At 40.4% G+C, this 24,637-nt stretch overlaps 1 pseudogene; it reads right to left on the bottom strand.

Moving 5' to 3' along the window:
* Positions 1–18,942: 18,942 nt before the first annotated feature.
* LOC149175691 (uncharacterized) lies at positions 18,943–19,498 on the bottom strand (annotated as a pseudogene).
* Between the last annotated feature and the right edge of the window lie 5,139 nt (positions 19,499–24,637).

Here is a 24,637-nt window from a genome sequence, read left to right as displayed (position 1 = left end):
TAGATAAAGTTTGATGGTTTTCCCTAGGTCACATGTTTGCGACATTATTCTGGAGCATGAAAAACCCTTGAATTATTCAAACTATATCTCGGAAAATATAGAAAACCAAGATCTGAAATTGTTACGTGAATTTCACCATGATTTAAGCTCCACATTGTCAAAATTTTAGCTTTTGAAGCTTCGTAAAAAAAACATTATAGTGAAAATGCAAAGATGACCTATTTGAAGTGATAAAAACCTAGAATACAAAGCTCTAATACCAAATGCTATGTAACCAGATCACAAAATTGAAGAACAAATGGATCAACAACTTAAAAATAAGCCTCTTTGAGAGGGAAACCTTGTTTTACATCACATAAATGAATAATTCTTGGATGATACAAATGACAAGACCTCCTTGGTATATATAGGAGTCTAAGGGGTCACAATATAATCAAACGCTACATAAAAATAATAATGTAAGGGCACAACAATAACAATAGGGGGGCTACACTAGTATTATAGGGACCTAACAATACCTAAAACCAACTTTAGATAGACTTTTTAGCTATATTATTTCAATAGTACATTGTGAATAACACTCAATGATACCATTGTCTAGTACCTAGATGGTTGGGTGGTCTAACTAAGGTAATGGTTGACATTTCTTAGTTGTTTCCCTGAGATATTGGATCAAGTATTATTATTGGATCCCACATATATACCAAAGATCTATAACACTTAGAACTCCCTTGAGCTTAGGAACCAATAATTTTCTTCCATAGCTCTAAATAAATATCCAAAATTGACGTCATTAATTAAACTTCTAGAAATATCCTCCATGACCCGTGAAGAAATAGAAGACATGCTTTATCAGAAACCTGGGTTGGAGAAGAAAATTAAGAAAATAAGTGATATTATGAAGGTTGAGTTGTCATAGATACAAGAATCAGTGAAAAGGGATATGGAAAAAAACATGGATGAAAATAAGTAAGAATATCCCTAGTGTTGATGCGTTAGAGAAATTTGACTATGTATGTCCAATCTTGGAAAGATCTTGTTGTAGCAGCTACAACCGCCCTCCAAAATTTTTCCTTAGCTTCGTTTTGGAGCCTCCCTACCAACCATCCTTAGCAACATGTCTTGCACTGTCAAGTACATAAGCTTGGGGTTTTCAGTAGCTTTCCAGCCTTTGCAAGATGGTTTGTTTCACTGCCACTCTGGACTTAGTCCAACTGTTGGTTAAGCAGCTCCCTCAGAAAATTGCGCAATTGTGGAGGGGAATCAGTATTCCTTGCAGAAATTGTGCAAATATGACTAGCAGTCTGTTGGGCTCAGAAATTGCCCAACCTGTCAAACAACTTTCCCCTTAGAAATTTCGTAATTTGGCTCAGTAGAGTAGCTCAACGCAAAAATTGCGCAATTCTAGGTAGGAGTTAGCTTCTCCTCACAGAAATTGTGCAATCCCTCTAGATACCTAGCCTAACTTCCTCCAGAAAATTGTGCAAAAATCCCTCTGAGTCGAGCAGGCTCTTGCATGTGCCTTAAGGTTGATTGGTTCCCCTCGGGACCCAGAAAACTTGACTTGCATGCATGGGCTGATTTTTCCCGAAATAGAAAAAAGAAACATGCAAAAAACATCCCTGGATGTTAGGGATGTATTTTTAGCAGCTGAAGGTTACATGCAAAGATTGTTTTAGAAAATTTCCTGCAAGTGTCGTTCTTTCCTAGATTTGTGGCATGCGTGTGATCACCCTCAAACTTATTTATTCGATGCTTTAGAGCTCATTCTTCACATCGATCTTGGAGCTTTGACATCCCAGAACACATCCAGGAGTCTTCGACACATCCAACACAACTATTTCTGAGTAAGTTCGCTTTACTTGTCTTTTGCAACATTTCTGTCACTTTTTGTGTTTTGGCTTGTGTGAGTGTTGTCTACTCGATTTCTATGAATGCTTGCTTTCGTTGCATGCATGTTAGCCTATATAAGCACCGTTTCATTTTTGGTTTGCATCTCATTGTTTTCGCATGCATGAAACTATTTTGCACGAATGGTCACTGATTCGGCAACTAGTTTAACACACATGCATGTTGTTCCATTTTATGAATCTTGCATTCACTGTTTGCATGCATGATCATTCACTCCTACTTACACTCAATATCGCCATGCATTCACATCTTCATTTGCTTTCAGTTGCCCATCGATGGGTCTGGGCAACCTTGGCCTAGACTCTGCCTTACCCGGAAAACATTGCACAATTCTGATAGGGAAGGCTTTGCCTTCTTCCCAGAAAATGCACAAGTCTGGCTACTTAGTGCCCTCCAATATTTCTTTACACAATTCTGAGAGGTAGTGAATGCTAGCCTAGAAAATTGCGCAATGCAGTTCCTAGGCCTGCATCAATTTCCAGCTGAAATTGCACATTGCGCAATCTCAACACCCAACAGGCCAGTCTGGATTGCGTATTACACAATTCCAACACTCATCCAACCTCTTGACAGTCCCAACTACCTTTTGCGTAGTTCCGATACTCAATCTCCCGACCTCCAAATTAAAATTGTGCAATCCTTGCTACCAGTTCCCCAGGTATGTTGCATGTCATTCCTCAAGTTTTCTTTGGATTTAACTGATAGATATCTTGCCATTCATGTCGCCATGTCTCTAGATATAGTAGGAGTTCATCCGTCTCTCAAAATTTCAAGATCAATGGCCTCCAAGAGAGCAAGGTCAAAGGAGACCGATGGAAGCGCAATTGGAGGAGCAGTTGAGCGAGTGTCTATGAGTTTGCCGATTTATGAAGACACCAAGCTGATTGTAGAAAAAGACATCAATTTGAAATGGCAGGAGGTCAATGATGCATTCTCAGGCACATTTTTGGAAGAGCTTGAAGGCCGCCAATTCTATGTGAACATTCACAAGTCCAGTTTGTACCGGATTGCATGCAGGTATCCTGCGTTCCCATGCGTGAACATGATACATTGGATCGTCTCACGCACTAATCCTGAGACGATGACGTTGAGAAGTGTCAGCAGGACAAAAATTTCTACCTTCATGGCACAAGACTATTAGAAAATGTATCACTTGCTGAAGCTAGCGATCACCATGGAGACACCCTTCAGCATACCGATCAGCAATGCCAACTCCAGGGATATCTTGAAGAACTGGGTGAAGGAGCCAGCCAAATTCAGGATGTAACCCAGCCAGATTTACAAGATGGAGATACTATGGAAGGCGTATCAATACTTGGTCATCTTTGCTTGTTGCTTGTACATCCAAGAGAGCACGAAGACCTTCCCGCAGAGTTGGGTGATCGCATTGGACCAACTGGCTAGTGAAGGAAAATTATGCAACTGGTCCAACATGTTGCCTCACAGGCTGAAGGAACAGGTAACAAGAGCTCGACAACCACCCAAAGGTCAGCAATTAGAAATCTACATGTCCGCTTACATATTGGATGCAATTTGTGGCCATCAGGAGTTCCTGGGCTTGAAGTGGGCATCGACACCAATGGAAACCTCTATCAATACTTATTGTAAACTGTTTTCTGAATGTAGCTTCAGAGTTATCACACAGTTATCAAATCATTTTGTTACCCCATTGTACAAGATAATATTTGAGCAGGATCCACCTTGCATGTCGAAGGCAGCAATGGAGGCATTGATTGACATAGCAGATTGGTATGCCTCACCTCTTGGCACCTTCATGCGGATGTACAGCGCGGAGAAGCTTCCACATGTTTTGTCGAAGTTTGCCATGGACAATCTCGTCATGCAAGAAGTAGCATACACATCTCGACAGGACTGTCAGCTAGGCTGCACCGGAAGAAGAAAGCACCTTGGCCCACTCTTCCGTTGTGGATTGGGTTGTACAAGATATGGAATTTGAAGCATGTGGATGTTGAAACAGAAGAATTTAAGAAATATCCTTTCAAATCTGAAGCTTCAATCCGTATGACCTGCATTGTTTTGTGAAGTATCACTGCGTGAGAGTACAGTTTCCATGGATCCACTGGGCATGTCATTGGGTAGAGGAATACCCATGGAGATATTGTCGCAACTTCTCAAGGACCAATGAGCCGGTTGAGATCATTGTGGAATGGTTACTGAAGAAGTGTTAAGAAGCATCCACGAGAGCAGCAGTAACAACAACAACAGAAGTAAATATACTAGTGCGCGACAAAGGAAAGAGAAAGATTGTTGACACCGCAAAGATAGAACAAAGCTGCAAGTTCAGAGCAGACCCACTTGTGTAGAAAATAGCTTTGGCAATAAAGGCAAAGAGGCGACAGTGCGACAGGAGGATCGCGAAAAGGTAGAGAGAAAAAAAGAGGATGGAGGAAACAGTGAAGGAGTTGCATGAGTTGAAGGAACAACTCCGGAAGGAACAGGAGTTGTGAAGAGAGGAGGAGGAAGTGCAATAAGGACAGGTAAAACAGGGGGCACAACATGTATAGACAGATGAAACTGTGCCCGTACAAGTAGTAGACTCATCCAAACAACTGGCACAAAGCAGACATGGTGAGCAGTTGCAGGAGCAGGACTTCGCTCAAGAAATTGAATGAGCACTTGAGTAGATGGATATAGATATGGAGCAACAAGAGTTAGAGCAAGACATCGACCTCATGCCTTTCCACCAAGAGGTTGACCCACCAGCTTTAACAGATCCAGAAGCAGAGAAAGTCCCAAGAGACCAAGGAGACACATAGATACTTGGAGAGATTCCGGAAGAAAAATGCACAACATATCATTCGACGAGTCGGAGCATAGAGTTGTGAAATCACGCAGAGTGTCTACTTTGGATGACAACACATCTCCTCTGCAGTTTCAGGAACGAGTGATCATGTCTGACGTGTGCAAGTATCTAGTAGCATTGGCCGATGCTACCAGAGAATATGCCGAAGCCACTAGATCGAGTGTTCGCTTCTTGATAGAAGAGAATGAGAGAATGGCTAAGGAGTTACAGATGGCCAAGAAAGGAGGAGAACTCGTTACAACATTCGCCTGAGTAGATTTCAAGAAGGTGATACTGGATGAGGTATCATCCCTTTAGACAATCATGTGGTCATTTTATTCTAGGTTTGGTACTGTGCATAAGGCAGTTGTTCATCTCAACGGTTAGAAGCAATTACGTGCCAGGAGAGCACGTATCTTGTCAAACTTGCATACTATTGTTGACCACATTTAAACATGGACAGTGAGATACAAGGGAGCCCTGTTACACTTTCCCAAGATGATGAAGCCTAGAGTGTTCGAGCTGAAGGCACGCATCTGGAATCAGATCCAAAACTATGAAGAACTCCCGCAACTCATCACTAGTTTGCAGGATTCCCATTCATGGGTATTCAGAAGCATGGATGTTGTTATGCACACACAAGCGATCCCATCTATTGGGACACTCACCGAGACAAAGAAAAAGGCACAAGTTCAACTGGAGCTTGACTTGTAATTTGACGAGTTGATGTGCATAGCCACCAACGCAGACTTGGCGATTAGTGAAGACACCATGCATCAGTGTGTTGCTGGTCCGGCCACACTCAAGACAATGATGCACATGTTATTAGACGACTTGGGCAAAGGAGCTAGAGAAGTGTACCCATATGAAATGGAGGTAAGAGTTCGTTTCCACAAAGATGTCATCACAAAGTACATGGACACCATCACGGACTACCAGGCTTGGCATCAGTTTGCCACCGTTGACCATCGTGAGGATGTTGAAGAGTTGGTCTTCCCACACTTGTCCGAGTCATGGTGATGTCTTGCATGGATTTCTCAAGCCTATTTTGTATCACATGGGTACATGCGCAAATTGTATGTAACGTCTTGTCAAGTGGAAGTTCAAGTGTCGATAGTTGAATGTAACAGTCATAGAGTAGTTGAAGAGTCATGAGGGTAGATAAACAATCACAAAGGGGAATGTCAAGGCTTACCCCACCCTTTGGTATATATAGTCCCTCATAACTCATTGTAGAGGCTTTTGGTCAGCCAAGCTTCTGATGGGAGTATCTTTGAGAAAGCTTGGAAAGTATTGTAATGAGCCTTGGCTTCTCCATAGTGTAGCACTAGTATATCTCTTTGGAGGAGCAGGCGACAATGACTGTAACGTTCCATTCTTGGGACTAGTGGTTGGTCATGGTTGTATTGTATGATTAGAACATTCAATTCTTAATATAACAGAGCCAACACGTGTCATGCATATGTTGTTATTGTATTTCGTCTAACTTGTTTACTCTAATCATATATTTATATGTTTAATTATGCATGTGTGTATAGACTCTTTCTATATATGTATGTATGAATCTTACCAAAATGTGTTGTTGGTTTAACCATCACTTTGGATTGCTAGCTTACTTTCTTTCGAGTTTGTGATGCATCTTGGCTCGTGTCTTCCCTTCTTAGCCATGCGCTTTCACATGTTTCCAAGCAGTGCACTCGCCTCACTCTTCGTGTGTTAGATCCATTCATGCACCTTCCTTGACTTGCTGCATATGTCACACCCTTGCTACCAATACAAAAATCTTACTTGCCTCTTCGTGCGACTATGGTCAAGGCGATTCCGTATGACCCACTGCTGGGACTCCTACACCAAATGGTCTGAGGTCTAGTTGGTACTTCTTACTGGGGAGATCCCCTGACATGTTGGTGGGTCCATCATCGTCAACATTTTTGGCGCTAGAAGGAGGGCAAAACGAAAATATGTGTCCTCTCACCCTGTTTTGAACCTTTTCACATCTATCATGGATTCTGTCACACTTATCCCTCTGCATGCCGAACCTCTCAAAATCACAAGGGAGTTTCTTGATCTCTTGTCCGAATTCACGTATGATGGTGAAGGCGAAGTAGCCCGACCTAAGTACTTAGAAGACTTCTATGCATTCCTTGATAATGCAGATGAGTTCTATGCAGAAGAGGTCAGTTTGCTGCTTGCATACACACTTCACGAATCTCCACAATGGTGGTGCTAGAGTCCACCTCTTGGCAGCGTGCACTCACTTGAGAAGTTTTGTGATCTCATTGAATATACTTTCCATCATTTTGATCCAGAACCTCTTGACAAAAAAATGTTAAAACAATAGAAGGCCCCGCATGAATTGCCTATGGAATTTTGGGATCGCTTCCATGTGTTGTAGTTTCAAGCTTCGAAAAGTCAGATGAAATTCCAATATCTCATGGATAGATTTGAGTACTATCTTACCAAATATGTTAATCCTAAAATAAATTTCAAGCCAAAGCCCCGCTCAATATACTTCAGTGATGGAGCTTCTCAGTCATAGGCGGACATGGTAGCTATCACAAGCGACTGTCCGTCGTCCCCTCATCAGATAGCTCCACCACTGCAGAGTGATTTGGGGAATAGGCACACACATCCGTTCAACTATCACATCCTCCCAACATGACTTCTCTCAATTTCTACGCAGATTTGGTTGTGAATCCCATGGGTTGTGACAGGACTGTTTTACCTCAACCTCTGTCTTCATGTTCTTCTAATCATCTAGATTGCATTGTATTGTGTTCTTCCATTTCAGACTCTGCACTTGTTATGAACGAGGATCAATATATTGACAGAGTTCATGTTGCAAAACCAACCTACGCTGTCATTCATGAAGGGTATGACTGGGAGCTTGAGCATCAACCCTTGGCAAAGGATGACTCCCTTCTGTCCGAGCATCCTCTGTGCTTTCCTGACATCTTTGGTGAACCTGCCATCCATGATTTCACATGTGTATCTCTGTCTACAAATGCACCCATTGTTGATTATTCATAGAACACACCAGATGTCAGTCCATCATCTGAAAATGTAGAGGAAAAATTATTCATTGAAAATCCACTTGATTTTTCATCTGCTTTTTTTGGAAACATAGAGGGTGAATTTTTCTGCTTCTCATCTACCCCTCTGTTTGATTCATCATATCATGAGGATGCCAATGAAATCATTGATTTTGTTGATCATAACTGTCGTGATATATTTATTCCTATATTTGATCACGCTGATGATTCTATCATAGTTGATTTTTCCAAGCCACCTGTTTATGATGATATATCTATCGACAAAGTCGAAACCCCCCAGACTGTCGAGGCACTTCATCCCGATTTGATGGTTATTTCAAGTCCTCGCTATCCTGAGATTGGTTTCACTTCTGATTAGGAAATTGTTGAAACACTTGAGGCTCCTCATCACTCATTTGTATGAATTGAAGATCAATCTCACACATAGATCATGCTTCCTCCACTCGAACTACACGATCCCATCATGAATGCATTGGAGGAATCTTACATAGTAAGCACATGTGCACAATGCAAGTTGTCTTTGTTTCCTTCATTTTATTTCATGTCACAGTCAAGAGTATGTGTATGCTTAACAACTGCACGTAGTATCTCACAACACCGTGATAATTCCATGGATTGCATGTCATGCATTTGCACTCGCGTATGTTCTGTGGACAAATTTAAACTTGGAGTGTGTTTGTCTTCATTGTTATATCTTTCATGTTTGCTGGTTCGCACAACTGTGTTGTTCATGAACCATGCCTTCACCAACATCGGTTGACCAATGTGCCAGTGGCTGCATTGGAAGTATCAGCTCTCGTGAGAAGACCCATGCACCGTTAGCTTAGGAGTAGGAGTAGTGTTTGATTTTGCTTTGTTTTCTTGCATGCATGTTTGCTGCTTACTTTTCATATTTGTTTGTTTTCTTGTTTGTTTGCTTAACTTCCTTGCTTATGCATTTATTTCTACTTTTTCTTTGTTTTGTTGTTTGTTCTCTTATTTAAGTTTGTAGGTTAGTTTCGCATGAAACTGTGCACGACTCTTGAAACAAGTTGGGTAAAGTACAAGAGGACTTGTGCAATTATCAAAACTTGGTTATCTGTCATCTTTCCTGTGTATGAAGATCTTTTTATCTTTAGTCATGATACATCGATGGAAAATATGTACTGTTTGAAGTGAACCTTGGTGAAAACACAATGCTTGTGTGCTAACTAGTGTCACCTACTGTAGTTGGTTGTTTTTGGGTTCACCCTTGTCATCTCAGTCAAGTAGAGTAATGTGAGGGGGAAAACCTTAAAAAGTATGTCAGGGGTATATATAAACTACTTCTCTGAAGGAAAAACTTCTTATTCTCTCAATAAGTCTGGATCCCTCTTCCCCCTCTGAAATGAATAAGTGCTATGCATAATTATGAAAAATGGAAAAAATGAAAAAAGTGAAAAATTTCGAAGAAAATGATAAATGAATTAGGTAAAAGAAGAGAAAGGCTTCTTGCGTAGAGAGGCGATGCAAGTAACTCCGTCAGGGTACTAACTAGGCTCGCTGGACGCTGATCGATAGTTGTGTTCCTATGGAACTCCACCGGGGTACTGTCTAGGTCTGTTGGTAGTGGAGCAACACCAGAGATGAAACTAAAACTCTGACCACCATACTGCTTGTGCACCAATATACCCCTCATCCCTAATCGAAACAACTATGTTGTATTAGCTTGGAATGTGTGTCAACTGACCAAAATCTTGGTAGATGCTACATCTTATAATTAGGCAAGTGTGGAAACCAAGATGAACAAAGAACTCAACAATACTTCTGGAGGTGCTATAATTGATTTTCACGAACAAGGTCCATTCAGAGAGATTGAGTTCTACCAGTGTGTCGCCAAGTGTTGTAGCAGCTACAACCACCCTCCAAAATTTTTCCTTCGCTTTGTTTTGGAGCCTCCCTACCAACCATCCTTAGCAGCATGTCTTACACTTTCAAGTACATAAGCTTCATGGGTTTTTCAATAGCTTTCCAGCTTGTGCAAGATGGTTTGCTTCACTCGCCTCACAAGCTACCACTCTGGATTTGGTCTAGCAACTGGTTGAATAGCTCCCTCAAAAAATTGCACAATTCTGGAGGGGAACCAATCTTCCCTCCAGAAATTGCGCAAATCTGACTGGCAGCCTATTGGGCTCAGAAATTGCACAATCGTGTCAAACAACTTTCCTCTTGAAAATTACGCAATCTCACCCTGCAGTGTAGCTCAGCCCATGAATTGTGCAATTCTAAGCAGCAGTCAACTGCTCCTCCCAAAAATTACACAATCCCTCTAAACAACCAACCCAACTTCCTCCCAAAAATTGCGCGAAAATTAGTCTCATTCAAGTAGGCTATTGCATGTGCCTTCAGGTTGACCGGTTCCCCCCTAGACCTAGAAAACTTGACTTGCATGTATGGGATGATTTTTCCCAAAATAGCATAAATAAACATGCAAAAAGCATCCATAGATTTTATGGATCTATTTTTAGCAGCTGGATGTCACATGCAAAGATTGTTTTATAAACTTTCCTCCAAGTGTCTCCTTTTCTTAGATTTGTGGCATGCGCATTACGAGCCTCAAACTTATTTATTCGGTGCTTTAGATCTCATTCTTCACATCGATCTTAGAGCTCTAACATCCCACAGCACATCCAGGAGTCTTCGACACATCCAGCACAACTATTTCCGGGTAAGTTCCCTTTACTTGTCTTTTACAACATTTTTATCGCTTTTTGTGTTTTAGCTTGTGTGAGTGTTGTCTGCTTCATTGATATGAATTATTGTTGTCATTTGCATGTATGTTAGCATGTACAAGCACCGTTTCAGTTTTCGTTTGCATCTCATTGTTCTCGCATGCATGACACTATTTTGCACGAACGGTCACTGATTCGGCGACTCGTTTCACACACATGCATGTTGTTCTATTTTCTGAATCATGGATTCAATATTTTTATGCATGATCATTCACTCCTGCTTACACTCAGTATCGCCATGCATTCACATCTTCATTTGCTTTCAGTTTCCTGTCAGCAGGTCTACGCAACCTTGGCTCGAACTCTACCTTGCCCAGACAACATTGCACAATTTTGAGAGGGAAGGCTCTACCTTCCTCCCAGAAAATGCACAAATTTGGCCAGTCACTGCCCTCTAGTCTTGCTTTTCACAATTCTGAGAGGCAGTGACTGCTGGCCCAGAAAATTACGCAATGCAGTCCGTGGGCCTGCATCACTTACCAGCTGAAATTGCGCATTGCGCAATCTCAACACCAAGCATGCCAGTCTGGATTGTGCATTGTGTAGTTCCATCAGTCAACCAGCCTCCTGACAGTCCAGACATCCTTTTGCGTAGTTCTGGCACTCACTCTCTCGGCCTCCCACTGAAAATTGTGCAATCCTTGCTAGCAGTTCCCCAGGTATGTTGCATGTCATTCTTCAAGTTTGCTTTGGTTTTAACTTACATATTTCTTGCCATGCAAGTTGCCATATCTCCAGATATAGCAAGTGTTCTTCCATCTCTCAGTAGTTCATGATCAATGTCCTCCAAGAGAGTAGGGTCAAAGGACACTGATGAAAGCGCAACTGGAGCAGTAGTTGAGCGAGTGTCTATGAGTTTCCTGATTTATGAAGACACCAAGCTGATCGTAGACCAAGACATCAAGCTGAAATGGTAGGAGGCCAATGATGCATTCTGAGGCACCTTTGGGGAAGAACTTGAAGACTGCCAAGTCTATGTGAACATTCACAAGTTCGGTTTGTGCCAGATTGCATGTAGATATCCTGTGTTCCCATGCGTTAACATGATAAATTGGATCATCTCGTACATTGATCCTGAGACGATGACATTGAGTAGTGTCAGCGGGATAGAGATTGCTACCTTCAGGGCACAAGACTACTAGCAGATGTACCACTTGCTGAAGCCAGTGATCACCATGGAGACACCCTTAAGCATACCAAACAACAATGCCAACTCTAGGGATATTTTGAAGAACTGGATGAAGAAGCTAGCCAAATTCAGGATGACACCCAACCTGATTTACAAGACAAAGATAATATGGAAGGTGTATGAATACTTGGTCATCTTTGCATGTCAGTTGTATGGCCAAGAGAGCACAAAGCCCTTCCTGCAGAGTTGGGTGATCGCGTTGGACCAACTGGCCAGTGAAGGCAAAGCATGCAACTGGTCCGACATGTTGGCTCACAGGCTGAAGGAATAGGTAACAGGAGCTCGACAACTGCCCAAAGGTCAGCAAGCAAAAATATACACGTTTTCTTACATCTTGGATGCAATTTGTGTCCGTGAGGAGTTCTTGAGCTTGATGTGGGCATGAAAACCAGTGAAAACATTTGTTAATACTTATTGTAAACTGTTTTCCAAATGCATCTTCAGAGGAGTTATCACACAGCTGTCAGATCATTTTGTTACCCCGGTGTACAAGATGATATTTGAGTAGGATCCACCTTGCATGTTGAAGGAAACAATAGATGCATTGATTGACATAGCAGATAGGTATGCCTCACTTCTTGGCACCTTCATACGGATGTACAACATGGAGAAGCCTCTGCATGTGTTTACAGAATTTTTCCATGGACAAGCTCATCATCCAAGAAGTATGATACCACATCTCGGCAGGACTGTCATCTAGGCTACACTAGAAGAAGAAGGAACCTTGGCCCGCTCTTACATTGCATATCGGGTTGTACGAGATACAGAATCTCAAGAAGGTGGATACCAAAATAGAAGAGTTTAAGAAATATCCTTTCGACATCCGAAGTTTCAATCCGTATGACCCGCATTGTTTTTTGAAGGATCACTGTGCGAGAGTACATTTTCTGTGGATCCACTAGGCATGTCATTAGGTGGAGGAAGACCCATGGAGATGTTTTCATAGCTTCTCCAGGCCTAATGAATTGGTTGGCATCATTGTGGAATGGTTAACGAAGTAGCATCCAGGAGAGCACCAGTTGCAGCAGTAGAAGAGGTAAACATACCTGTGCGCGACAAAGGCAAGAGAAAGATTGTTGACAACGTAGAGGCAAAACAAAGCTATAAGTTCAGAGCATACCCACTTTTGCAGAAAGAAACTTTGGTAATAGAGGCAAAGAGGAAACAACGCAACATGAGAACCACACAAAGGCAGAGAGAAAAATAGAGGATGGAGGAGATAGTAAAGGAGTTGCATGAGTTGAAGGAGCAACTTCAGAAGGAACAAGAGCTGCGCAGATAGGAGAAGGAAGCGTAGAAAGGAAAGGTATAGTAGGGGGCACAACATGTATAGATAGATGAAAGTGTGCTCGTATAGGTAGTAGACTCATCCGAGCAACCAACACAAAGCAGACAGGGTGAGAAGTCATAGGAGAAGGAATTCGCTGAAGAAATTGAACATGCACTTCAACAGATGGATACAGATATGGAGCAACAAGAGTTAGAGAAAGACCTCGACCTCATCCCTTGCCACCAAGAGGTTGACCCACTAGCTTGACTAGATCCAGAAGTAGAGAACGTCGCAAGTGACCAAGGAGACACTGAGATCCTTGGAGACAATATGTAAGAAGAGATGCAGAAAATATCATTCGACGACTCACAACATAGAGTTGTGACTTTCACGTAGAGTGTCTACTCCAGATGAAAACACATCTCCTACAAAGTTTGAGGAACGAGTGATCATGTATGATAAGCATCCCGCAGCATTGGCCGATGCTACTAGAGCATATGCCAAAGCCATTAGCTTGAGTGTTCACTTCTTGATAGAAGAGAATGAGTGAATGGCTAGGGAGTTATAGACGACCAAGCAAGGAGGAGAATTGGTTACAACATCTGCCTGAGCAGAGTTGAAGAAGGCGATACTGGACGAGGTATCATCCCTTGAGATAGTCATGCAGGCATTGTATTCCAAGTTTGGTACTGTGGATAAGGAAGTTGTCCATCTCAATAGTTGGCAGTAGCGATGTGCTAGGAGAGCACGTGTCTTGTCAAAACTACATACTATTGTTGACCACTTGCAAACATGGAAAATGAGATATAAGGGAGCCCCGTTACACTTACCCAAGATGATGAAGCCCAATGCGGTCGATCTGAATGCACACATTCGAAGTCGGATCTGGAACTATGAAGAAGTCCCACAGCTCATCACTATTTTGGAGGCTTCCCATGCACAGGTATTCAGAAGCATGGATGTTGTTGTGCACTCACATGTGATCCAATCTATTGGGACACTCACCGAGGCAAAGACAAAGGCACAAGTCAGATTGGAGCTTGACGAGTTGATGCACATAGCCACCAGCATAGACTTGGCAATCAATGCAGACACCATGCATCAGTATGACACTGGTTTGACCACACTCAAGACAATGATGCACATGTTATTAGACGAGTTGGACAAAGGAGCCAGAGAAGTGTACCTGAATGCAACAGAGGCAAGAGTTTGTTTCCAGAAATATGTCACCACAGAGTACACAGACACCATCACAGACTACCGGGCTTGGCAACAGTTCGCCACTGTCCACCATCATGAGGATATCAAAGAGCTGGTCTTTCAACAGTTGTCCGAGTCATAGTGATGTCTTTCATGGCTTCCTCAAGCCTATTTTGTCTCACATGGGTACATGTGTGGATTGTATGTAACATCTTGTCAAGTGGAAGTTCAAGTGTTGATAGTTGAATGTAACATTCATAGAGTAGTTGAAGAGTCATGAGGGTAGATGAACAGTCACAAAGGGGAATGTCAAGGGTCACCCCACCCTTTGCTATACATAGTCCCTCATAACTCAGTGTAGAGGATTTTGGCCAGTCAAGCTTTTGATAGGAGTATCTTATAGAAATATTGGAGAGCATTGTAATGAGCCTTGGCTTCTCCATAGTGCAAAGCTAGTATATCTCTTTGGAGCAGCAGGTAGAAATGACTATAACATTCCGCTGTCTGGACTAGTGGTTGGTCATGGTTGTACTGTATGATTGAAAATTTCACTTCTTAATATAACAGAGCCAACACGTTTCATGCATATGTTGTTATTGTATTTCAGCTAACTTGTTTACTCTAATGATATATGTATCTGTTTACTTACACATGTGTTTATAGACTCTTTATGTATATGTATGTATGAATCTTACTGAAATGTGCTATTGGTTTAACCATCACTTTGGATTGGTAGCTTAATTTCTTTCCAGTTGGTGATGCATCTTTGCTCGTGTGTTCCCTTCTTAGCCACATGTTTTCACAGGTTTCCAAGGGGCGCACTCTCCTCACTCTCCGTGTGTTAGAACTGTTCATGCACCTTCCTTGACTTGCTGCATATGTCACACCCTTGCTACCAGCATGGACATCTTACTTGCCTCTGCGCACAACTGCGGTCAAGGCGATACTGTACGACCCACTGCTGGGACTCCTACACCAAACATTCTGAGGTCTAGTTGGGACTTCTTACCAGGGAGATCCCTTGACATGTTGGCAGGTCCAACACTGTCAATAGATCCGTAGGAGGTTCATATGAGGAATTGAGTGATGAGTGCTTGCTAAAAGGGTTGATAATGCATTGAGTGCTTGCTGAGGAAGCTAATAAACCACTTAGTTCTTGCCAAGTAAGTTGATAAACCACTCAGGCACTTGTTGTAAGGTTGATAAACCATTAGGAAGTGTGGCAATCCATCGAGTGCTAATAAACTATGAAAATTATTATAGTTATCTGGTAATTATCCAACCTATCTATTAAATATTATGTCTCAGCAGAATTATTTACTGTAAATACTAAATAAAAACACTATTATAATATTCACCAATTAAAAATTCATAGGATCCATTATTATTTTGGTAGAGATGAACTCCACCAAAATGACCCTGATGGTGTAGACATCATATTTCACTATTAGATAAAAGCACTGATAGTACTCTGGGTCAACATACCCTAGCGTGCCTTGTGGTATTGTATGATAAAACACACAACTAAAAATAAGACTGAAAACAAATTGGAAACATAGGAAGCATTGCACACCCTTTTCATCATTAATTAGAATTTATGATACATTAGGAATATTCTAGAATTGTGTAAGAGTAACGTTTTCTAAATATATCTAGTATTTCTAAAAATATTTGGACTAATAGTGTGTATAAATTTCTTTCTAAAAGTGAGTCGCATTGACAACTAATTCCCTAACTAGATTAACTAATAAGAAATATTATTCTTTAACATTCCCACTTAAACTCAGATGTTACATTCATCATCATTAACAACTCCCTCTTAATTAAAACCACCAATGCATGCTAGTCTAACTCTCAATTAGGCTTACAATACTTGATATCAAGAAACTTGGTTTACTTCTGCATGCTAGTGTAGGTTTTCCTTAGCACTATGTTATATAACATTTCTCTTCCTTATGCTCCAAACATTATATTCTATGTATTTTTCTTGTTTTTCATCTTTACTCTAGTATTCTTCTTCAATATTTCTTCATCTTCATTGTCATCTTCATTTGGATATCAGTTACAACCCATTTTGTCTTAAGGTGATATTTTGTTTAAGGAGGGAAGATATAAAGACAAAGAGGTTTGGTGCTCAAAGATGTCATTCAGGCCCGTGAATCATAAAACCTTATCTGTGTAATTATCTGAAGCTTTGAAGTAATAACATACTATTTATTTTTCTTTGATTGTGTATTTTCAAGCATGTATAATGTTGATTAATTGGGCTATTACCTAACCATGAATTATTATCACAATATGTGAGTTTCCTTGTTTAAGATAATTGCAGAAGTTGTAATAAATAACATGTTCTTAAAACCATTGTTGGGGAAAAGGTCTATGAAGATCTGGCATATTCAAGGGCCAATAAGTGTTGGACCTTTCTAAAGTTGATATCCTATAGTGATATTTTACTAGATTCATAGTTAGAAGAGGGGAGTATCCAAGTGAGGGTCATGCATAACGAAAAAACTAAATCATGCCAGTAGAGGAGTGGGATGCCCGAGGAAGTATTAAGAGGGAAAATTGGAGTTCACCATGTGAATGTTAATATATTTGTGTGTCAAGAAGCACAAGGTTCCACAATAAGGGAGCCACGAGTGTGGACCGCCACACCTCTTGATCTGGATCTTTTGGGGTCCCAAGATCTGAGTAATTGCCACACCAGGGAAAGAACAAAGTAAACCAAACTAGAAAATAAACCAGGAACTAAATTTTATTAGATCAGAAAATGATGGTTGCCACTACATTATGTTGAGAAATCTTCCCTCTTATGAAAGGAGGCTTGTTATTTATAACCTTTTTTAGTTACATTACCATGGGTAAATACCATGGGTGGATAATACCATGGGTGAGTTATTTATCGCCTTTAGTTACATTACCATGGTTAAATACCATGGGTGATTTTCCATTTGGATTATTACTCCCCCCTTAGGAAGTAATGGTCCCCATTGCATTAAGTTCCCTATGGAGAAGCCTTTGTCGAAGAGGAATTGTGGATTACAAAGTGTTGTGGAAGAAAATGTTTTTGCCTGGTTGACCCATAACGGAGGGTTTTTGGATGACCCGTAACCATGATGTATGAATATTCGAGGATAGAGATACCCTATAATGCTTGCAAGAAAACTGTGATATTAATAGTGTGTGGCCAAGGAAATGGATTTTTATGGAAAGTGTTTTGCGTGGTTGACCTATAACCATGATGAATGAAGCGCTGAGGATAGAGATACCTTGTAATAGTGGTGGGTAAACTGTGACGTGGACAGTGTGTGGTCAAGAAAATGGACTTCATTGGCAAAAGGTTTTGTGTGGTTGACCCATAACCATAATGAGGGTATGAGGATAGAGATACCCTGTAATTCTTATGGGCCAAATATGAGAGTACCAATGCATGGGCTAGCAAATGGACCTCGAGATATCGCATGTTGGTTTTCATGGTAGAAATATGGTGGCTTATATTTTTAAATTATCAATATACAATGAAATTTTGTAAAGGAGTCCTTAAAGTACTCAAGTTTCACATTTGTGATTCCCATTATTGTGATTTGATAGTCCCACCATGACATGATTTTGGCATTGCAAGGGATATTTTGTTGCACTCAGAAGTATACTTCAAGATAGGAAACAAAGATAACACAATCAACATGGGAACTAGTAGCTTCCAAATGCATAGCTAGAAAGGCATAATACAAAGCTCCAATGTTCCTGATATGGCTTGCAAACAAATAATGTATTAAAAATTAGGATGCATGAAGGACGCCAAATCGTACTGGCCAGCTTAAAGAGGATGATTTCGATGAATGTGAAATTTTATTAATTTATGATCCTAACACCCCACAAGCACCATGTACCCCTGCATAGAAATTTCATTATTTTCATAAACATTTGATGACTTCTTATCAAACTCCCAATTCTTAATTTATGATTTTGTCGTTTCTATAGCAACATCAATGGGAAACATATCCTTGCATACCACCTGTGATGATTGTAAAATGAAGAGTCCTCTACAGAAGATGAAGAAAGCATAAAACTTCTCAAATTGGAAAAGTTCACCACTAGTTTTATGTAGAAACAAATCCAACATCATAACACACTTATACTCAACTAGATTCCATGCATATAATTTGTTGAGGGTGAGAGTAAAGTGTTTGTAGAAATCTGATTGGTGTCTATATGGATTCTCCATGTTGTCTATCATGATTTCTTTGACATTATCCCCATAAAATTTGTCGATCCATGGTTGTGGAATGTCTTTGGAAGCAATGAGAACAATATTTGAATCCACATTGAGATGGTCGAGGGATCGAAGCATTACACACACAACCTCATAAATCTCATAGTCTCTTGGCATTCCCGCATAGAAATTTCTTGCAGGTGGCATCGATGTGTTCATTTCATCTCAAGCATGAATTATTTCTAGCATATATAGAAATAATAATGCATCACGAGGATCGATCCTCCAACCTACTGAAGCCATAATAAATTGAATAGATATCCATTGCAGTGGTTGTAATGCGAAAATTTGTGTAAGCCCAAATTAAAAAGGACTTCTTATTATTGTCAAAATCATGGGTCTTCACTGTTGGAAAGGGCCATCGAAGAGCTTTGTCTTCACGGAGATGGATTCTAACACCGCCATGTAATTTTTTGGGAAAGGGTGTTATAGATGGTAGTTGGCTTGTTGGGGTGGCCTTCACCGAGTTGTGCAACGTATTGGACAAGGAGCTCTAGGGCATTGCTCTCCACCATGGTGTCTGCGATGAGAATGGTAGTGGAGGAGGCCCAGGAGGATGTAGTGGCATTGGGGTAGAGTAAGTCATGGGGTATGCAAAAACCTACGGAATGGGAGGCCATGAGATCTAAGGTTGCATCGTGTCTGGAGAAGGACCTCCGATACCTTTGATAGGACCAGCCAAGCTTGGTTGTGCTTGATCAAGGGGAACCATTGGGATTCCTCTAGCCACCGCTCTGCATGAGTTGTGGCGAAAATCTTGACCCGTGATTCACAAGTAGGATAAGACCTTCGACAGTCATGGTAACCACTTCTTCTCCATGGAGGAGGATCAAGTTGAGGGTACGTCTCTAGTCACGCTTTTATTTCATGTCTATTGTTGCGCCCTTCTTGGGAATAATTGTTATGAACTCTACACATTCTACCAACACCAAATTCATGTCGTGATCAAATACCATGAAATTTCCAATTAGGTGACTCTCGTCCTGGATCGTCACCCGCATTCTGTAGTTTATGTATTGCATCTTCTTTGAGCTCTTTGACATTGACATTGTGACTGCGACCACCTCTGCTAAATAACGAAGGGGGGGTGATGAATTTTAGTCGGCCTTACTATCATGGGATACAACACTATAACCTAATGCTAAAAATGATTCGGACAATGGCTACAACTTCATTGTCGCTTGCTTGGACATTGGTGCTGCTAATTCTTACTTCTTAAGCTCAAGGTCAATTATGTTGGAGCTGTAGTTGCCACTACTATTAAAACTGAGCCAATTTTCGATGCAGTCAATGAAGAGAAGATCAATAATCCACTTTAACTCACTCTTGTTGTTTTCTGCAGGAGGAAAAAGAAAAAAGGGAAGACCCTCAGACGATGCGGCAGTGACACCTTGTTTTGAAATCACAGATATCGAAAGAGAGTCTGGACGAGTACGATCACAAGGCACCCTTCGAGAATATAAATGCAAGAATGGAATCATAATCCAAACTATGATAACAAAACCCTATGGCATGCGAAATTGTGGAAACCATCGCCAGACATGATTTTTGAAAATAATGTACTTTTGAAGACCATCGAAGAGATGTTGGTGAAATAAAAGAAGGATAAACCCTACAAATATTTGTTCAAATATCCAAGAAAGAAAAAGGCTACTTAAGTGATCTAACTTCAAGCAATTCAACGTACCAAGATATGATGAGAATAATCAAAGAAATGTGCTCATGATGTTGTTCCATGATTTCCCTTGTGAACTCACACAAGTAGTAGGGAGAGCACGAGACAACCAACTGATAACTTCCAACACAGACCCTTGAAACCCTAATTTCCATGGAGTCATAACTTGGTTATAATACCACTGATCCAGATCTTGTGGGGTCTCACGATCTGAGTAATTTTTGCACCAAGAAAAGAGGAAAAGTAAACCAATCCATAAAAGAAATAAGGAACTAACTTTTATTTAGATCAAAAAATGATAGTTGCCACTAGATCAAAAAATAATGTTTGTCACTACATTGTGCTGGGTAATCTTCCCTCTAACAAAATGAGGCTTTTTTGTTATAGCCTTTTTTAGTTACATCACCATGGGTGGGAAAATACCATGGGTGGGTAATACCATGGGTGAGTTTTTTATCGCCTTTAGTTACATTACCATGGTTAAACACCATGGGTGGGTAATACCATGGGTGAGTTTTTTATCGCCTTTAGTTACATTACCATGGTTAAACACCATGGGTGAATTTCCATTCGAATCACCTCCCCCTTTTGATCTGACATCATAGGGTGACCCCCACAATAGACACCAACTATCAATATACACCATCTATCCTCAACTGTTGGTTTATTTCATTAGGGACCACTATTGGTTGACTATTATCGTGACAATCACATGAAACAAAGTGTTTGAAGTTGGGTCATGTGGAAAACAAAATGACCGTGTGTTATATGGAATTTGTATCTACGGATAAACATATTTTCCCTAAGTGGGTAGTTACACTTAGAACAACAAAAAGAAAGAGGTTTAACATTTTCCTATAATAGATAGATGAGATGAAGGAACTTACTTGTGATCTTTCGCTTCCTTGATCTCCTTTGAATTTCTTCCGTCGCTCCCACTTGAACTAAATCTGCTCAATTAGTACCTGTCAACAGAAACAAAAGATGACAATGATCAAAGTACATGATCTATCTACTATAAACGAGTGGAATAGACAACATTGAAACATATATGCATCATAGATATGAAAAATAATATGGGAAAAGGAACAAACAACTTTATTGATGTAGAAGGAGGAGTTACAACCAATGAAGTTCGATCCTTTGTCACTCATCCAGCTTCAGTGAAAAGCCTCGTCACACCAAAAGCACATCAATCTAGTAGCATAACATTACTTGACACGAACTCAAATCTCAAACCAACAATATTTCTCTACAATCTTCAAATTCCAGCCTCCTTGATCACTATGATGAGTGGTCAATTTATAGGGAAATGGAGGTGGTTTCGTCATAAATTGGGCATTGAATGGTTTTCCAAATTTGGATTTAGTTTCCATGGAGCAAGGGATGAGAGGATAGGAAGTTAATTGATCCATATCCTATCCAAACTTGATCTCATAGGATGGGATGAGAGCTGGGATCCTTCTAGAATGATCTAGAATCAAGGAATATTCCCAAAACCCTATGCAAATTTCGCTCATTCTCGCCTAGCACAGGTGTAAGTGGGCCTAAGTGCTCTGCAGAGTAGGCTTGAATGCACCTACTTGCTCTGCAGTGTAGTTATCCCTGACCAAGGCTACGATGGTGTCCCAAGGAGGCATTTCAGCAAAGCTTCAGGCCATGAAAATTTCATGGATGGAAGAATTCAATGTGATGACTTGTCTAGGGCATGTAGTAACTGAATTAGGGTTTTATGAGCCCTAATTGTACTGATCTAAATGTCAGGAGTGATGTGCCCAAATAGACCTGTAACATCTGCCCCCTAATGCATGAAGTCGAAAATGATAATGTCGAGTGATATGCTTTATGATGTGATGAGGAGGATCTAAAGTGGACGGTGACCTGCATTAATTACAATACATAATTTCATGATATCTTTGAATTTTTCATGAATTGCTAAGGGAAGGCATACCCATGCTCAACATATAAAATTGTCATTACATGTAAATAAATGAGATAGACGTCTATAGATATAGACCCATGATAGGATGATCATCTGTGTAAAGCCATCGTATAGATGATTTAGCACTCTCCTGAAATCGAAACCTGGATGGATGAAACTAGATCTGGGGTCTCCTATCTTGTTCAATCGTTCACTCAAGTATGAGTCTAACAATGTGAATATATGATCTGAATTCGAACATGGGAAGACACTGTCTGATTACCAACCAATGATGTAAGTTGTTAACAGACACGAGAGAAATCACCGATAATGATAATGATCCTCCAGGTACTACAGTACATTCTGCATGGTGTGAATAGATGTTTTGATGTCAAACACCATACAAAGTATTTTGGTCAAAGGCTTGTGATGTCAACTTATCGCTGGAAGTGAGAAACTTTCCATTGATGTATGCAAAGCCTCAAGGTACTGAAAGGGTGTTTCTAATTCAACTTCTTGGATAATGTGCTGATGTCGAAAAGAAATGACTCGTCACAGGAGGGCCTTGATGTATCCACCATCAATGAAATGAAGCAATTGTAATGATTTTGAAGACAGAATGTGACTGACGACACAAGGTTCAGGAATGGCAGTCATGAAAATGAAGGTTTATGAGTATTGCAAAGGATGAAGTTTACTGAGTGACTTCTCTTGAACATGTCGGTGACACTAAATGAATTGGAAACATTGACCCAAAACAAAAGTGATGGATGGTGTGATAGACCATAGGTATGATAACCATCAAGCAGATAACCCAACCCAAATAGTCACAGAGATGAAATGAAAGTGTCATGTTCAAGAGCGACCTGCTACCATAAAGTGATTTATCTCTTTTCCCATTTTCCCCAGTCATTGTTGACCAGTACCTCTTTATTTTTTACCAAGCTTGAGGAGGATAACATATGCTTGTTGTATAATTCTGCCCATTGGGTGAATCCATCACTATGTGATGTTTGAACGAGTCTAGCGAAGGTGAAACTTGGTCTTGTCATGATGGACAACTATCCTCATATTGCTTGTTTCATTTTTTTGGATATGGGTTCATTTTTACACAAGCGTGAACCATAGGGAACTATTCTTGGACTCAGTTTCATTTTTACACAAGCTTGAAACAAAAAACTTTTCTTGCATTAAATTTCATTTTTACACAAGCTTGAACCATGAAAAAGCTATGCTTGAGATTGGTTTACATGCTCCCATCATGATGACTCGATTCTAAGTGCATGCCCCCAAAGCGTCATTGCATTCACCTAAGTAGACTACTCGTGGATATCAGGTGAATGGAATGAAGGTTCATTTATGAGATCAAGTGAAAGAATCGACTGGGATTTTACGAGATCTAATCAAAGACTCGAATTGGAACTTTTCTTTAGGGGACCTTGTTTCATTTTTGAATGAGCTTGATTGTAGACTCTCTCATAAAACAATAATAAATCCAAACATAAATTAATTAATTAAATATTCCAAGTTAGGAATTTGTGCCTAACTCTTGGGTTGTTCCTCTAAGATAGGAGTTAGTTTAGGCAACTCCTATATTGGTGTGTCTAGTGAGAAATTATCTCAACCAAAGGAGAAATTATCTCAACCAAAGGTGTCCAAGATAGCACGCACTATCTTGAGACCAATATCTCTCATCTATTTATTTGTAACACTATTTCAATTATTTTATGTAAGAATGAGAGTGAGAGAATACATGAGGCTTCAGCCTTTTTCCGTCAATATTATGTCTCTGATTTTTATATGTGATTTTTCTGTAATTTGTCTGAGTTAATCTCTCTTTCAACATGTGGTATCAGAGCACACGGTTCACTCTTTGGCATTAAGAAAGTGAGAGCCACATAAATGGCATTGTTATTAAGAACCACGGCTTTTCCTGTGTGTACACATACGAGTTTTCTGTTGCCATTCTGAAACGAACTTCTGTGCGGTTTGAGTGATTGTTGGTAGGATCTACAGAAACAACTACAGTGCGCAGAGTGGAGTGTTGACTTGCGTGGCTGGAAAATACAGAGCTGGAACAATAGCTTGAACTCTACAGTTAAGGTATGTCTTGCACGTATTTGCACATTATAGGGATATGCAGTTGATTTATAAAAGAATTGAGGTCTTGCGCTTACTTAAATCCAGAAGGCAGTTACATCACATCTCAGAAAATTATAAAATATCACCCGCTACAGATAGCGTAAAACCTTCTGCCAAATCTCACGTTTCTGGATTGTGAGAGAGAATCTCAGTAATGTGTTAGGATTCTCCTGGGATTTGAAGGCTCGTGAAGTTGAATTGAAGTCATAGTTAGACATCCCATAAATCGGTAACCTTACAAAATGTGTTGATTTTTTCCATGCTTTTATGCGTGATTTTGATGTACGCCATTGCACTCTTGATGTTGGATGATTTGTATTTTGATACATTTGAGATCAAAGATGTGAAAACTCTCAAAGGAGAGTATCTTTCTCGAGTTATCCGCAGGCTGAGTGGGAAAGGTGGAGTGGCGGTAGTAAATGATTGTTGTTTGGATCCAATCTAGACGTT

The sequence above is a fragment of the Pinus tabuliformis genome, chromosome 4_1 (genome assembly GCF_031772625.1).
Source record: "Pinus tabuliformis cultivar Carrire ecotype Pingquan chromosome 4_1, CPIR1, whole genome shotgun sequence".
Classification (NCBI taxonomy): Eukaryota; Viridiplantae; Streptophyta; class Pinopsida; order Pinales; family Pinaceae; genus Pinus; species Pinus tabuliformis.
This window is presented reverse-complemented; position numbering and strand designations above follow the sequence as displayed.